Consider the following 16,930-nt stretch of genomic DNA (forward strand, 5'->3'; position numbering starts at 1 on the left):
AAAGATGTACAGAAATGTAAAAATATACTGGGCTTGGGTAACAAAAAAAAAGTAATTAGTGGTTTTCTGCTCATCCTTCTCACCCCTGTTCCATTTCATTTTGATTCACTTGTATCCTTCTGCTACTCTTTGCCCATATTTTTGGCCCTGACTCCTTTATTATCTACCACTCTCTTACTGAGCTCATACTCATTGAGTTTCTAAACAGAGTGAACTTCAGAGCATCTTACAAATCCCTCAAGATTTTTCTTAAATCAGTGACCATCTGAGAGATCATCAATAACAACACCACAGCAGGCACCACGAAAATTAAGGAAACGTTTCAAAAAATAAGCTGCAAGTTATGATATTTGAAGATTCTAAAATGAAAGTTAATTAGACACATCAGAGTCAGGGTTGTGTTTTGTAAGGGGAGGATGTTTGTTTTCCTTTAAACCATTTTGGGGGTTTTGGAACTCAAACCAGAGGCTGGTTTTTGGCCCCTACCTCCTCACTTTGTGTGCTGGGGTCAGTAGAGCACATTTACAATGTGCCCTCAGGTAAAAACAGTCACTGTGGTAGGATGGGCTAATCCAGATAGTTTGGTTGAGTTTTAACGTGACCAAATGCAATTCTTACCTTGATCCATCTGATTTTCCCTCAGATTTCTTTGCCATATGCACTTGACTATCTTTTGAACTTAAATTAAGCCTCAACTATCTGTTTTATATGAAAAAAAGAGTAATAAACCACATAATTGTTATAATGAAGTTGCACTGCTGCTCTTTGGGATTTACATCAACAATTTTGTCTAATTTGTTTAGGCATATAGTGCTGAAATGACAGTGTATACCTCAAGAGAAATAACTTCAGATAAAATGATCCTAATGGGTAAGAGATGAAAAGAAATAGAAGGACAGTTAATTATCTATACACACACAATCTGGGGCTTTGTACTCTTTAAAGGGAGGACTCAGTTTCACCTGACAGGATCATGCCTCTACAGTATATGCTGATTTTTTTTATCATCTTTCATACAATAATCTCAAAAAATATTGTTAACATTAAAAAGTAATCTTAAAGCATCCCCAGTGTGATGGAGATTAGAGATAGCCAGACATTATATTTTATATTAGAGACAGTCATTCAGAAATATACAGTGGACAGGCCCTGCACTGACCCTCTGTTAGGGTGCCATATTTTTAATGCAAGGAACAAACAAAACAGGAAGAATTAGTTGAGTTTATCAAAAAAACAAAAATGGGTCTTTGAGGTTCCTGCTATTGCTGAAACTTGTAATAGCTTACTTTTTCTAGAAGAAAAAAAATATAATATTTGATAAATTTTTGTGTTTCAAGATTCATCTTTGTTCAGCTCAAACATGTTTACTTCTATCTCTCTTCTCCTTCCTAATTCCCATGGCCAAAAATCCAGAGACTGAGGGAGGTGGGACTGTGAAATAAATGAAAGAAAAAGAGAAATGTTAACAGTAGAGAGCAGATGAGTAAGATGCTATTTCCTTCCTCAGTATCAGTACCTTGGCTACTTCTAGCATATTTCAATGGCCCAAATGCAAAATTCTTGGGGTTTTTTGTACTGACAAAATAAGAAACTGAACAAGGTGAAGGACATTTTCTTTCTTAAAATTCACCTAATTTATTCACTGAAAATGATTGCACTGTTCTACACTTCACTTTGTTTTTCCAGCTGTTGCTGAAGCTGACCATTCCTTTTCTTCTTTCAAACATCCTAGAAGGAAATGCATCTTGCATTTGGTGGACTACTTGCTCACAGCATCAAGGAAGGAATAATTGGAGTATTATTTTGAGACTAAAATAAAGATATTGACTGAGACCTTGTAAAGATAGGTTACAGATTTGCTGGTAGTCCTGACTGATCTCTGAGACTGGGGATATAGCTGTTCATAACATGTCTCCAGCAAGACTTTGGATGTCACCCTTCTGGTACAAAGTCCTGGTAAAAATAGGAGAGGTGGCTAAGCAGAGGAAGGTTGTCCAGAGATGCAGCTCACTCTTCATCCTTGAGTGTTTTCAAGGTCCTGAACAATCATTTCTGATCTCCTGCCAGACCCTTCCTTGAGCAGTGGATTATCCTGGAGACCAGCTGAGCTCCCTCCACACCTGGGCTATCCACTCATCCAAGGAGCACTTTCAGAGGCTGCTGGGTTTGGAGCTGCTCTAATCTTGCCCAGCAGATCCAAGCACAGCACACAGCATTGCAGAGACAAGAGGAACACAAGAGGCTGGGGCAGTGCCAAGGAGAATGGGTGAAAAACAAGCACACACATTCCACAAACTGAATACGGAAAACAAAGAAGGAGAGGAGCTAATGGAGTAGAGAGCACATTAGTAATCCCCTTGCCAACACAGCCCTCCAGTGTTTCCTCTGAAGGACACGGGGTTAGGACATAACACTGCATTTAGACAAAAACTGGAAGTCAAAGTTGGGTACTTTTCAGACTCAAGCAATAAAATTAATTCTTCCTCTTTTGTAAGCATATGTAAGAGATATTCAGCTTCAAAAAATACTTGGTCATACAAGGACAAGCTGAGAGTAAATGAAGACAGATTTGGACTCATTTTGTGAGTGAGAAAGAATTGCAGAGATGGTGCTGCAGCAATAATACTACTACCCCTTCTCAAAGATAAACCCAGATTCCTCACATATTTTCCACATTTGTATGCATAAAAATAAGTTGATTTTTTGCTGCATAGAATGTTTTTCTTTTCACCTTTGGTTGGAACTATGGGCTGTGCTGGTGAAGCCCCAGCACAGCAGGAATGCCCAGGTCTCTGTGATTCCTAGGCAGGGAAACCACAGGGAAGCCTCCTGCCAGGAGCTGTGCAGGTATTACCCTGCCATGCTTTGGAACTCCAGCAGTCACCTACATGCAGCATATTGTGGGCTGGAGCCCAGTTTTGCATCACCAGAGTAAATCTAACATAGCTACTCAGAACCAAGACTGAATATAAAACATGAGCCATAAAAACAGTTAGAGTAGAATTTCCTTTCCTGATATTAAAAGTCTTCATGTGGCTTATTTTATGTGTACATCTCAAAGGGGGTTAAGTGGGATGAAAGCTGTGCAGTGAAGAGCTTCTCTTTTGACTTTATCAGATGAGTCATTAGGTCATTTTTATGAGAAAGGGGAGAACTGAGGCCGACAGCAGTAAACACAGCATGTTAATGGCTTAACTGGCTGACTACAAACAATTAAAAAAGAGTTTATAACTGCATACAGGCTATTTGCATCTGCATATCACTTCATCCATTTACTTATAAAGAATGCCTTTACCATCTAATGTTTGGGGGTTTTATTCATTAAAAAAGAAACTCTTTAGGCAGAGACTGTGGTTTTCTTTGTAATGAATACTATTAAAAAACCCTCTTGCTATCAGTGGCTACATCTTTACATTTAATTTTCCTATATGGATTTATGATAAATAACCTATTTTTTTAACTAAATGATTATCGTATCTAATGGTTCCATCATTTAACTATAATAACCAACACTGAGAATGTAAGTAATAAATAGCCAGCTGTTTACTCAGTGCATTTTTCTTATCATAGCATTTGTGAATTATTGATGACATTTTAATTGATATATTAACCTATTGGAAATTAGTAATGAAAGAATTGCTGCAATTATTTCATGGTCTACAGTTTGAGGAGTAAAGCTGAAGTATTCTTTGCAATTACCAGTGGATTATTTCCTCTCTTTTTTTTTTTCCTGGTAAGGACTGTTTCTATTTTTTAGGCAGGAAACATCTACTGTAAGAGGAAAAATGTTCTACATTAAAAATCAAGTCCAAATGCTTTATGCAAATATCAGTCTTTTTTTCTTACAATGAAAATATTTATTTTTCACATTTTGATAACAACTTTTTGGGGTTTTGTACATTTTCTGTAAAAAATAAATTAGAAAAATAAATTCTGACCAGTTATGATCATAGTGTAAAGTAAAGACAGGTTTTGCACAGGAACACTTCATTGGTCATATGAAAACACTCTCTATGTCCTCAAGGAACAACTAATTTTTAAAGGCAAAACTTTTATTTCTTTCACATTGTCTTTTTAGATAGAATTTTTATATTATTAATCTAACATGTTACTGTTACAAGATGCTCCAATCAAGACATGAGTCTTTTAATGCAGGTGCAAAGCTACTACAACAAATTAATTCATTCAGTAGGACAAGAGAGGCTGTTCAAAAATTTTTATCTAATGTCAGAAGGGAAACTCCAGCAAAATGGAGTTAAAGCCACTTTCTTTTATGACCTCTGTATAACAATGGAACTCCTGTCTTAGGTGGGGACTTCTAAGCAAAACTGCATTTGAGCAAAATGTTAAGAATAGCAAAGAGAAGAGAGAAACATTTTTAATGGAAGCATCTCTTTCCTTTCTGTCTCTTTCTAGTGTTGGTAAATATGTGATTTATCTTGTAGGCTTCATAATTTTAACCCAACAAATAAAGAAAAGCAAGGAAAGTATTCTTGTATTTGAATGAGGAAGGAAACTCAATTTGCAGCACAGCTGAATAATCATGGGTGCCATGCTACAAGAGTTTGTTGACAAAATGAGCATATAAAAAAATGGCTCTGTTGTCAATGGTCATTGATCCATTCTACTAGCAAAAATCAGCTGTTAAGCCTAATAATCTCTTATGGCATTGTGCAGTGGAAAAATGAAAGCAGCAACCACACTGCTGAGTCCATGTTTATAACTCAGTGAGATTTACTTCCACCAGGAGCAGAAATATGTGGTGTGACAGTGCTTTGGAGCCTCTGCTGGGGTACCCCAACCCCTCCTGTGCTGCAGGCAAGCAGCCACCCAGCCCCACAGGTGCCCCACAGGTGCCCTGTAGGGAATGACAAGGTGCCCATTGTCTGGCAGAGCCCAGTGTGTCACGGGGTGGTTCTGAATGGTGTTAATGGGAAATAGCTTTGTTTTAGGGAACAAAATAGCTCATGTTTCTTCTGTTGTGTTTGCAAAGCAGAAATATTTCGCAGCTGATGTAATGAAGTGAATTTGAATGAGTTCCCCTGGCAAACATTTTAACTCTTTCCAAAGCTCTTATTACTTTGATGCCCTGTGGTACAACATGATCATCTTAAAAGTTCCACAATAGTGTTTTACCTTGTATTTGAAACTGGATCTCCTAATATCTCATATGAATTTATGGAATAATCCAAGTGCAGTCACCAGAACAACTGTGTGGAATGCTGTCACTCTCTGCATGACCAACACAACTTGTACAAGCAACTCAGGATTCCACCCATCTGCTTGTGCATGAAGATGGGCATGACCTGGGAGAACTGCTAACAGACAGAAGGAACAGCAAGGTTTTGGGGTCATTTGGTGGTAGAAGCCTAGATTCTGACAGAAATATGTCTATAAACCATGCTCAATGCCACACTATGAACCTGCAAATTCAAAATAATGACTACTCTTTTTTGAATACTTTGAAAGGGCAGGTCTTTTGCAATATGAACATAGCTATTGAGAAAGCAGGGATGAGATGCGTGCAAAAATAGTGCTGAAAGAAGCTCAGAGGTAACACCAGAAACAAATCCATGGTCCCTAATTCTTGTGAATCTGTACCTTTCCATGAAAACCTGAATTTTACCATCTCATGGATGAGGAACGGGGATCTAGTTAGGGTTGGTATTTTTCTGCTGACATAAAGAGTGAAAGGGCAGGGCAAGTCCCAGAGAACAGGCAAGGGGCTGCAGACAGCTGCCTCTGCTGTTGCCATTGACTCCAGACTGGGGGATAACAGGAATTGGGGCTTTGGGGATTTGCCATCTCTTTCAAGCACATGTTTTAAGCATAGGAGCACATGCACATATGCTCACTGCTGCAATTGCATGCGCAAACCTTGCTTGCACCTAATCTCTCTGCAGATAAAAGCCTAAATGCTAAGCACTCAATTGCCCCACCTGCATTCTCTCCATTGAAAAATTGCATTGAAATTCTGAGAAGTGTCCTTGATTCATTTTCAAGGTAGAAATAGGAAATAAATGCAAATATTTTGAGCCCTTTGACACGCTGCCTGTGTTGCTGCTGCCTGGAGAGAGGGGAAGGAGATGTGCAGTGCTGCTTGCTCTGCCTATGAGAAATGCAGCAGCAAAGGCTTGTGCTTGTCTGGCTTTTGCACTAATTCAGCATGACCAAGGCACAAATACAGAGCTAACATCAGACTCCTTCTAGCAGCCACAGTGTGTCAAGACTCTGGCCTGACTGCTGGCTCAAAATTCCCTGAAAATCCAGGTTAAAAATCAAGAGATACCGAATTTTTACTTTTTTTTTTAGCATTTGCGCTATTTTGATATTTCCTAAGTTGTGTTGTCCCTTGAAACATAGCCTGAGACACTAATCTTCTGCAGTTAGTAAAGGTGCCAACCCTAAACATGAGCAGATAGCAAAACGCCAAGGTTAAATAAAGCCACACCTGCACTTGTGGGTTTCTTTTTTAGGACTTTTACATATTGGCAGTGAATACAATTCCTTTTTGTCTGAGTCCATTCTCATTTCTGTTCTTGACTATGAGCTATGAGTGTCCAGCTGGTACCTTGGAAAGCTTAGTCTGCTTAGTAACCTTTAGCTTATTTAGGAAATTGTCAACAAATAGTGAAATTTAAAAATATCTGTTTCTTGGACAAAGACATAACTGCTGCCAAGAAAGAATCTTACAATTTTCCATAGCAAAAAGGTACTACAGTAAGAAAAAGGGTTTAGTAAACATGGAGATCATCACTCCATTTGCAAGCAGTCAGGATGTCTCCCTGACTAGCAAGGCATATGATTTTACAAGGAGAAAAAAGAAATAGGGAAAATTTTAAATCCATTATCAAATAAAAACTTTCAGGAAGTCTCTACTGGAATTCCTTAAGGAAAACCTACTGAAACAATTGCAGCATCACAGAATATGCTGATTTGGAATTTCTTTAAACTTTTTTAGAAATTATATTTATAATTCCCGCTCATGCCTATTCAGTCTGTAGACCAGAGATGATGCACATAAAACATGCAGAGACTGAACATCAGCACCAGCAGGTTTGCTCTGGGGACCCATTCCTGTTTGACTGCACTACTTGCTAATTATAGACAGGTTTTGGTTGCACTGCAGTCTGTGAGCTCTGACAACTCAGCAGTGTGATCCAAGCGTCCCAAGAAGGGATAACAGGAAGGTTTACTTCAAAATCTCACTGCTGATCCAAGCATGAGCACTAAGAGAAACACTGGGGAGCCTGTTCCAGTGCCCAACCAACCTCTGGGGAAAAAACCTTTTCTAAAATCCAACCTAAACCTGCCCTGACACAACTCCAGGCCATTCCCTTGGGTCCTGTCACTGTCACCACAGAGCAGAGATCAGTGCCTGCCCCTCCTCTGCCCCTCACAGGGAGCTGTGACTGCAGTGAGGTCTCCCCTCAGCCTCCTCTTCTCCAGGCTGAACAGACCAAGTGACCTCAGCCACTCCTCACACAGCTTCTCCTCATCTTTGCAGTTTTCCTTTGGATGTCCTCTCATAGTTTAATATCTTTCTTACATTGCTGTGAACAAAACTCACACAGGACTCAAGGTAAGGCCACACCAGTGCAGAGCAGGGCAGGATGATCACACAAAAAATGAGTACTTGAATGACCTAAAAGGGAATTCTGAATTTTGTTCCAAGTCAGATCTTGAAGGCTTTATATATTATCTTGTTTCTGTAAAGTTAAAGGAGATAACTGAGGGTCACTCAAAATGTTTTGTTGATTATTTTACGAAAAATATTTTCTTTCACCTAAAACCTCCAGGCAGCAATGGTTTAGAAATAATTTGGATTTCAAAAGGGATTTTCAATAATTAGGTTCCTGATTCTAAAGAGACAAGCTTAGAGAGACACACAGAGGAGATAGAAAAAAAACCCTACCCTGTGAAGGAATTTAAAGTAAATAGTAGATTCAGAGAGCAAACTTGGAGCTAGGGAGGAGTGGTACATAATTTTGCATAACCTAGCCCATGGCCCCTCAGGGAAGTAACTGGACACTCACCAAAGAACAAGGAAGCAGCAAATCACTCACAGCTGAGCAAGACTTAAAACACCTCAAAATATTTTTCTTAACCATTGTTTGTGGCCATTTTTAGACTACTATAATTCCTTGAGCACACAAGAAGAGGGAAATAACTAAAGGAGTGTGTTTCTGCCATGTGTTGCAACACTTCTGATATTTATGTGAATCAGGGACAGAAGAGATTCAGTTGTAGAGGAAATGGGCAGTAGAGAAACTTTTGGGATCCTGAGAATCCTCTGAATAACACCTCTGCTCTGTTTGTCTCTTTAAAACACCTCTCTGCAGAGAGCGGCAATGTTTCTATGGCTGTGGTTTGAGCACAATTTTAATCTCATGGTTTTTTTTTTTTTCATTGAAGGATCATCTGCCTGCCTGTATCCAATGACAGAGAGGCAAAAACCAAGCAAATATTTGTAGTTATTTGGCTGAATTGCACACATCATTACAGAGAGTGGCAATGTTTTTATGGCTGTGGTTTGAGCACAGTTTTAATCTCATGGTTTTTTTTTTTCATTGAAGGGTCATCTGTCTGTCTGTCTCCAATGACAGAGAGGCAAAAACCAAGCAAATATTTGTAGTTATTTGGCTGAATTGCACACATCATTCTGGCAGCACTTTGATCTGATGTGTTAATAAGCAAAAGGAACATGTTCTGCAAGTCTAAAGGAAAGAGTTTTATCACCAAAATTACCAAGTAGGCACCACTGGGGGACCTCTGCATGCAGTAATCACAGAGGTCCATGTGACCTTCCTGTTGCCAAGCTCAGCTGTATCTATTTAAAAAGTACAAATATATACATGCACACTGTTTACTATTTAGAACTTGAGTGCTCCTGTTTCTTTGGTGTCACCATTTTCTATTGTCCTAAAATTGTTTAGTATCATAGTAATGATTGCTTGTTAAAAATGAAAATTCTGACACTCAGAAATGTTCTTTTCTGATGATATGTAAATATAGATATTTGAGTGCAATAACTGCCTGGGTACACGAAGTGAGACCTTTCTTGTTTTCCTAGTTTAACATGACTGAGTAGTTGCCATTATTTGTTCTGTGTTAGTAATTTTTATTTCATTGATTAGGTGACTCAGTAGTATCCAGTCTCATAATGGCATCTTTAGAAATAGGCTAGAAGGCTGCAATAGTAATTAATATGAAATATTATCCAATGAGCAGTGATGCAAGCTAGTATTTTGTTGAAATACAATTGCATGCCCACAGCTATTTGATGGGGCATAAATGATTATTATTTTTACTATTAATGTACAGAGCAGAGCTCATTCATTTCTGTAGAAACTACTCTTTTTTCTTTCTTTTTTTTTTTTTATTCTGGCGTAGTGGCTTCCTCTATATGTGAAACAAAGCTGAAGTTTCAGTGCTGGAGAACATTGTTATGCAACTCTGGGATGCTAAACTCAAAATTAGGCTTTGGTGCTAGCATAGAGTGTAGTGAAGCAGCAGCCATACCACTAATTAAAGGCGTATTGATTTGTTTGGCCTAATCTAACTATAGTCTTTATAATAAATCAGAATGTGTTTTGCAATTAGGAAACCCATACTAAATAACAAAAGTACTGTTATCTTTTTAAGCTTACTAGCTGTCTTTTAATACAGGCTTGTTGTTCATAGAGATGCATTTTATGGCTTTTCATTTGAGCCTCATTCAGGCTTTAGAGGCCCACATGACCCTGAGAGGATCCACTTAGAAGTATGCACCAAATAACCCATCAATATGGTTTTTCCCTCAGGATTTTCAAAGTCCTTTTTTTTTGTTTACATTTTTCTTCAATTTTACTCTGCTGCAAGCATTGCTTTAAAAAGTAGCTACTAAAAACAAGTATCTACTTAGACATTTATCTTAAACTCAAATTTGTAGTTCACACACAAAGGTACGAAACTTTTTTTTTTTGCAGACAGCTAACAGTTAAAAAAAGCCCTGTCTTGTATACCTGTATACCCTTTATGCCTTGTATAACTCTTCATACCTGCCCTTCTAACCTTCAGAAAGTAAAATCAGAGTTATTGCTGGGTTGAACATGAAGCTACATGTCTGTTAGTGGTGTCTGACCAGTAAAACTGAAGGCATTGAACCAGAAAACTATTTGCTCTCTACCAATTGTACCATTTTCTTTCCAAAATGTCAGTTTACAGGGGATAATTGTATATGCAGAAACATGATCCATGCATGTTTTTCATGCAAAACATCTTTATGCACTAAACTGTGCATAACACAAAGGCAAGAAGGTAATGACTTAATAAGAGCTGTTAACACAAATAAGGGGATTAAAAGCCAATTTCAGAGCAATTAATTAAATTGGGATTTCTGTTATGGAGTTAAAAATTAATTGTGGCATTGTAAAAAGAATACCTGAAATTAACCTCAGGAAAGGCACCATAGTCTAATTTGAATTTGTAATTTTCCTTTAAAAATATAAAAGAAATACTGCATAGTTGTGGTTAAGCTTTTAGTCACACAGGTTCAATATATCTGAAGGCAGAACTTGCCATTAAGGGAGAGTAATTCCCATTTTCACTTTGTTACTCCTGCACTATAGTAAAAATGGCCTGACCATGGGTGTAAAAGCAATTTGCTAGAGCAAAGTGTAAATTAGGAACAGGATGAAAGTTTCAGCAATGTTATTGTGTTGCAATTCTGAGATGCTGTACATCAGCAAATAAAGACAAAGGTAAAACTGAAGCAGCCTTTATACACTTAGTAATAGCATCATTTCATTCCATTGTGCCTAAGTTCTATAACTTAGATTTATCAAGAGTAGTCAGAGTCCCCTACAGAAGATAATATCACCATTATAACATATGGTAAGACTGAAATTGTGTTCATTCTTTATCTTTAAATATTTTGCTCTGGTTCTACCTCTAGCATTATGGTAATACTGGGGGTTTGTTGATTTAGTTACATACTCAGGAGCGTGCTCTCCCTTTGGATGGTGCACATAACTTCCATTAATGGTACTGGCACTTGTGTGTGCATGTTGAGTTGGGAATGCTCCCCTCCAGAAATTATACATGAAAATCCCTAAGGGAATAATATTTTCCACAACTGCACTATTACCCTAAATAGTTAGCATGCACAGTAATTAAGCAAGTACAACAGGCAAATTCAAATTTCAGGAGTCTGGGGTTTATTGTTACAGATGTTCTTCCGAGCAAAGTCTGCTCAGCAGTTCCTTAGGTCATAAATGTTTAATTTTTAATCTGTTTCTTATCAGTTTTGTGTAATGCAAGCTCCTTGTAAATTGAAAGAATTTTTACAAGTGGGTTTTTTATGTCTTGGAAATTTAAAGTAATAGTGGCTGTTTAGCATTTTTCTTCTAAAAACGTCCTGCCCAATAGTAATGTTATGTTTAACTCCAAAAGTGAATTCATTTGCTTGTGACTAGTGCTGTGAATTTGACAGTGAAAAAATAGATTTTTATTTTTTAAGAGAATCTAAGGACTTGTTTCCATTCAGTCAATTATGTGACTTTAAAAATCTCTCCCATTTGGAAATGACCCTCCACTCCCCAGTCCCACTGTGAAAATAAATGCTTTGAAAATGTCCTCCTGTAGGGCTCTGAGGGTACACACCACCCTGAAGGATCAGATCTGGTGAGCAGGCACATCAGATGTACACTTCCTATTTATGTTGCTGTTTACAGATGGCAGTCTGTTTGCACAGATTGAATATTCTCCTGTGAAAACCACACAAGTTATTTCGCCAGTGTATTGTTGGACTCACTTTGGGTTACATCATTTATTTGCACTGAAGATATCTATTTAGGAGACTCAGGACCTCAAAACAATAGCTGTTTCAGGTGATATTTATCTTTTGTGACTCAAACAGCTGTCTTCTCTTCTCTATTTGCATGACGATATAGTTTGTTAGTTAACAGGAGCTGATAAAAGGTAAACTGCTTTTTGAAAGACTGAAATATAATAACATAATGATTGTGGGGGGAAACTCCTGGTGATTTAAACATATTTACATTTTATCTTCTGCCATCTGCTCTGAGCCAGAAATATGCTCATCCACATCATGTTGTGTGCTCCAGTCACTCAGCCCACCAGACGGGAAATTACTGTCTCCAGCTTCACAGAGTTAAATATTCCTGTGGCCACTGCCTGACCCAGTACAGCTCACTTTACACCATGTTCAAGGAAAAAAATAAATACATACATACATACATTGAAAAAAAGTCTTAATTTTTAATCTAGAGAGAGAGAGAATCTATTATATTTTGTATAATGCAGTTGGCCTTTAGTCAACAGTCTAACACAAATTATAACCTACAATTAAGTAATTATTCTTTGTTGGTCTAGATAGAATTCTGGCAAGGAAGGGCACAAGTATTTACTTATTCCTGCAAGGTGCTGTAGGAAACAATCATGATGATAGAGTGCTAAGAAACCAGTTGAATATTTCAGAAATGCCTGGGTACCTAGTTAAGTTGCTTTTCTTTCCACAGAATTTAGATATATCACTAGCTCTGGATCTGAAATGGGTGTTTTCCTGTGCCTTTATGTACCAAAATACCTGCATTTGTCAGTCCATTTATCCCAGTAGCTTTCAAAATGAATTTGGCCATTTTGAAATTCATGTCCTCTAAAGCTGCAGTTCCAGATCTAGAAATACCATCTAGGACTTGAGTACTGAAACCTGTTCTTTAGGTTCATCCTTTTGCAACGAGGTTTGGAGAGAGCTGGGCTGGGTCAGAGCCCAGCAGAGGTGACACCAGGGCTGAGGGAAGGTGGAGTTTGCAGTGCACAGCCGGGGGCTCCCCACGTCTGGACATGGGAGAGGATGGGGATGTTGAAGGTGTCTGGCTCAGCAGGTGTTTGGGGTCAGCCCAGACTGAGGACAGCACCCCTGCCCTGCCTGCAGCAGGGAGGTGAGGCTCCTGCACATGTGCTGGGACAGCTCCCATGGGAAGGAGAGGGACAGAGGATCAGGCAGCTCTGCCTGCTCTGCTCCTGTAGCTTTCAATCTTGATGAGGTGCTGGAGATGAGGTGCTTGGCTGTAAGATGAGGCGCTTTGGCTTTTCCTTCCAGTCCATGCTGTGACTTCCACGTTATGAAAAGGACAATGCAGTCAAGCAGAGTGAGCAGAAGTGCACCCTGCTCCTCTGTGAAATGGATTCCAGCTTCCAGTGCCCCACCCATTGCTTTCAATCAAATATATTGTTGGAAACTGAGCTATAATAACATTTTAATGTTCTCCAGTTATTAAAGTTAAACAGAGGGGAATAATTCTCCTTGGTAATCCAAAGCATTCAAGAATGAGAACAACAGTATCAGAAGATTGGCACAAAAATTAAAATATTTATATGCAATAAGTTGTTGAGCTTTTTTGTATTCTGTATTTGTATTTTGTATTTGTGTTCTTGCTACCTTCTGATTTTTTCAAGTGTCATTAACCCTGGAAACTCCTGGGGAAGGGAAGGGAAGGGAAGGGAAGGGAAGGGAAGGGAACGGAAGAGGGAAGGGAAGGGAAGGGAAGGGTTCCTAGGTCAATAAGCAAAAAGCTTAAATTCTGTCAGACTTTGTGGAAAAGACATAAGAGACAGCAGAAGCCTCACCCTTTGTTAACTTGGAAAAGGATAAATTCCCCATATATTTGCATTAACTTGTGCAGTTGGGGTCAGGTGCTCACAAACTGAACTGGAAGAAGTATCCGGTTTCTGGATAAAAGTATCTGGAAAAGGTATTTTTGTCTTGTTGCTGTGCCTGATGTTAGAAATTTTGAAATAATAACAATGTTTTGCTTCATTTTTTTTCCCCTTCATGGAAGATATTTTCATTTTTTTCCAAAATGCCCCAGAGTAACAAAGGTAGGTAAACCTGCAAATATTTAACTGTTAAACTTGTCAAAAAAAGCCTGAAATTTTCTTACCTCTAGAAAAAGTACTTTACTATTTTTTGAGGGTGAATGACCAACAAAAGAAATGTAATTCAGACACATTACAAAGCAGAATACCTTGCTTCACAGAATACAGGAAGCATAAAGCACAAAGTGACACCTCTCAGCACACATTTTTTGCTCTCTAGGTCTTGTATTTTTGCTGCACCTAAAGAGAAAATTTAAGTATTTGTGGTTGTTGTTATGGAATATTTCCAATGAAATTTCAGGCATTTTTTCCTCTAGAAGATTGTAAACTCCTCCCCCAACATGTGCACAGATAGAATGGCTAATTCTACTTCAGTTTTATGTGCTTTTTCTTCTGCCTCTCAGAAGGATTCTGCTTCCTTCTATTCCACTTCTACCCCCACATTTTTATGTAAACATTTTTCTAAATTCTCCTTTACACTCATTCCACTTATCTTCTGCATCCTACTTAAACTCTGCAACAAATTTAATCTCCTCACGCTATCAATATCCCCATGGTTTAATTCCTGCCTGTACCTTAGTGCAGCAGCCAAACCAACCCTCATCCAGCTGTGGCTATTACCAGATGTGCAGTCTTTGCTTTCAGCTCCGATTTGCTGTTTCTTGGTTGATGGCAGAATTTCTCCTAAAATACATTTGAACTATTTAAATCACTAAATCCTCTCATTTCAAATTTCTTAATTAACTGAAAAGGCTTTCCCCCCTATTTTTTTTTCTCAGACAAAGGCTCAAAGACAGATAATGGATCTCCTAGTAACACCTGAATGTCTTTTATGCCATTGAATGTACACAGCTGGACTCAGAGCAATCCTTTGACTGATGGTAGTGGAAATATTGACTTTGGGAGTGAAAGATGAAAATACAATACACAATAACACAATACATCCTCTACTTTTAGAAGTGATTTTCAAGGCTAGATATTTAGTAACTGCTCTAAAAGATGTTTGTAGATCAATTTTTTTTTGTTCTATGTCCTTTGGGAAATGACCTTGCTGCTAAGAATGAAGAAGGCAGCATATGTGCTCCTTTAGACATGCTGAAATAAAAGGAATATCTTCACACATAATGGTTTTTCTTCATGGATATTTCTATAGAGAACTACAGCTCATGTCTGTAAATCACACATTTATTGCCCATGTGGATCACATCCTGCACCCACTGAAAACAAACACAAGTTTTCACTTCAGCAAAAAAAGTTTTATCTGGTGAGCTTATGGCCAGGTTGTAAATGGTAACCAAGTGCATCAAAATGATCACTGTGTGAGTGAAAGATCTTGAACCTGCAAATCCCTTCTCTCTGGAAAATTTCTCAATGACTTCTGTAGGCATTCAGTTCCACATCTGCAAAAATACCAGAGTGAAAAATACTATTGTGTGAATAGAGCCTGCTTTTCTTTCACAAAAATGTTGATTTTTTTAAATCACAGTTTTCACAATTGAACAATATTTGCTATGCAGCTAAGAAATCCTTATCCTGGAGAATCTTCACTAAGGCTTAATAATCAAAATAACACCTTGTTTTTCTGACTTAGGATCTGGCATTACTTCATATTACTTAAGCTGGGATTCCAGATTCATATATAACTTTTCAGACGTGATTTTCTCACCAGCATTTTGTGTTTTTTCCTTTGAAATATATTTTTTTTTGTACATATCTTTACCAGACTTTTGTATCACCATTATATTTGAAGAATATAATTTTGAAAAACACTGAAATAGAATTAGGAAATAGACTGATAAAGCAGCTTGTTAACCCAAGACTAGTGAAAAAGACCTAGGTCTGAATCATGCACGACTTATAGCTAAGCAGTTTGAAGGTCTAAATTGCATCTTAGACCTAATTTCTTCAACAGTTTTCTGAAAGATACAGTTCTGCTATCTTATGGAATAATAACGAATTTCATACATACTAGTAGTCCATAGATGCTAGCAAAATTGGGGGGAAAATCATCATACATGTTCTTTCTTATAGGAACCACATTTTATCATTTCCTATAAGGAAATCAGAGTGCAGTAGGTGCTGTGGCAGTTAAGGGACAGGGAATTCAACAGAGGCTCTTCATCACTTGAAGCAAGGCGAGTCTGCATAGCAGCCTGCTGGTCCCATGTGCCCCCAGGAGGGGCAGAACCCTCTTTCCCCATCCACTGCCTTTGTTTGGGTCCTGGTTCTGTGACAGAGAGAACAAACTGTGATGGGGGCTGGTATCTTCATCTCAGCTGGCCTAAAGCCTTGGCTCAAACTGCACTCTTTGGAAAGAGACACTGGTGCTTCCCAAGGCAACTCCTGCCTCAGTGTGGGATGGATTTCTGAAATGAAATACCTGAAATTCTGACAGGCTGTGTTCAAACACAGTTTAGTATTCAGTGTGTTAAAATGTGTTCACTGGGAGACCGGGGCAGCTGTCTAATATGAGCAGCTCATAACTTCAGTCACCTCTGTCTTGCACAGATGTGTTTTCTAATGGGATGGGGTTTAGAAACACTATGAATGAGAATGAAATTGTTGCATCTTCTATATCTTCTATCCTCTTCAGAATTAGTCCAAAATAAAGAAAAATAGTTTAGGGAAAGTAAGAGATTGGGAAATAGAGCATGAAGGCACAAGTTGTTTGACATTGTAAAATCAAGGTTCTTCACTCAGGATGTGACTCACCCAAGTTAATCTTAGTTGTCAATATTTCCCCAGTCTTTTTGGGATCTCTCTTACCATAGTTGGGGAGTGGAAAGACTTTTAGGGCATGAGTCATCTGTAAATATGGACATCCCTCTACAGCTCTGCTCTCAACAAATACCTGGAAGGAGGTTGTGTGAGGTGGGGGTCAGTCTCCTCTCCCAGGAGAGGAGAGGTAACTAGCAATAGGGAAAAGGGCCTCAAGTTGTGCCAAGGTACATTCAGATTGGATGTTAAAATAATTTATTAATTGAGAGAGCAATTAAAGAGTGGAACTGGCTCTCAAAAAACAGTGATGGAGTCACCATCCCTGGAAGTA

General features: G+C 38.4%; 1 long non-coding RNA gene across 1 annotated transcript in view; it reads left to right on the forward strand.

The window, feature by feature from the left end:
* LOC120504298 overlaps window positions 1-15,414 on the forward strand; it is a 37,218-nt gene extending 21,804 nt beyond the window's left edge. The window contains exons 2-3 of the long non-coding RNA XR_005627986.1: window positions 13,845-13,884; window positions 14,661-15,414. This is a non-coding gene — a long non-coding RNA (uncharacterized LOC120504298). The remainder of the gene's footprint in view (window positions 1-13,844; window positions 13,885-14,660) is intronic.
* Window positions 15,415-16,930: the final 1,516 nt, after the last annotated feature.

Source organism: Passer montanus, unplaced genomic scaffold (assembly GCF_014805655.1).
Source record: "Passer montanus isolate IOZ18808 unplaced genomic scaffold, ASM1480565v1 scaffold10, whole genome shotgun sequence".
Taxonomy (NCBI): domain Eukaryota; kingdom Metazoa; phylum Chordata; class Aves; order Passeriformes; family Passeridae; genus Passer; species Passer montanus.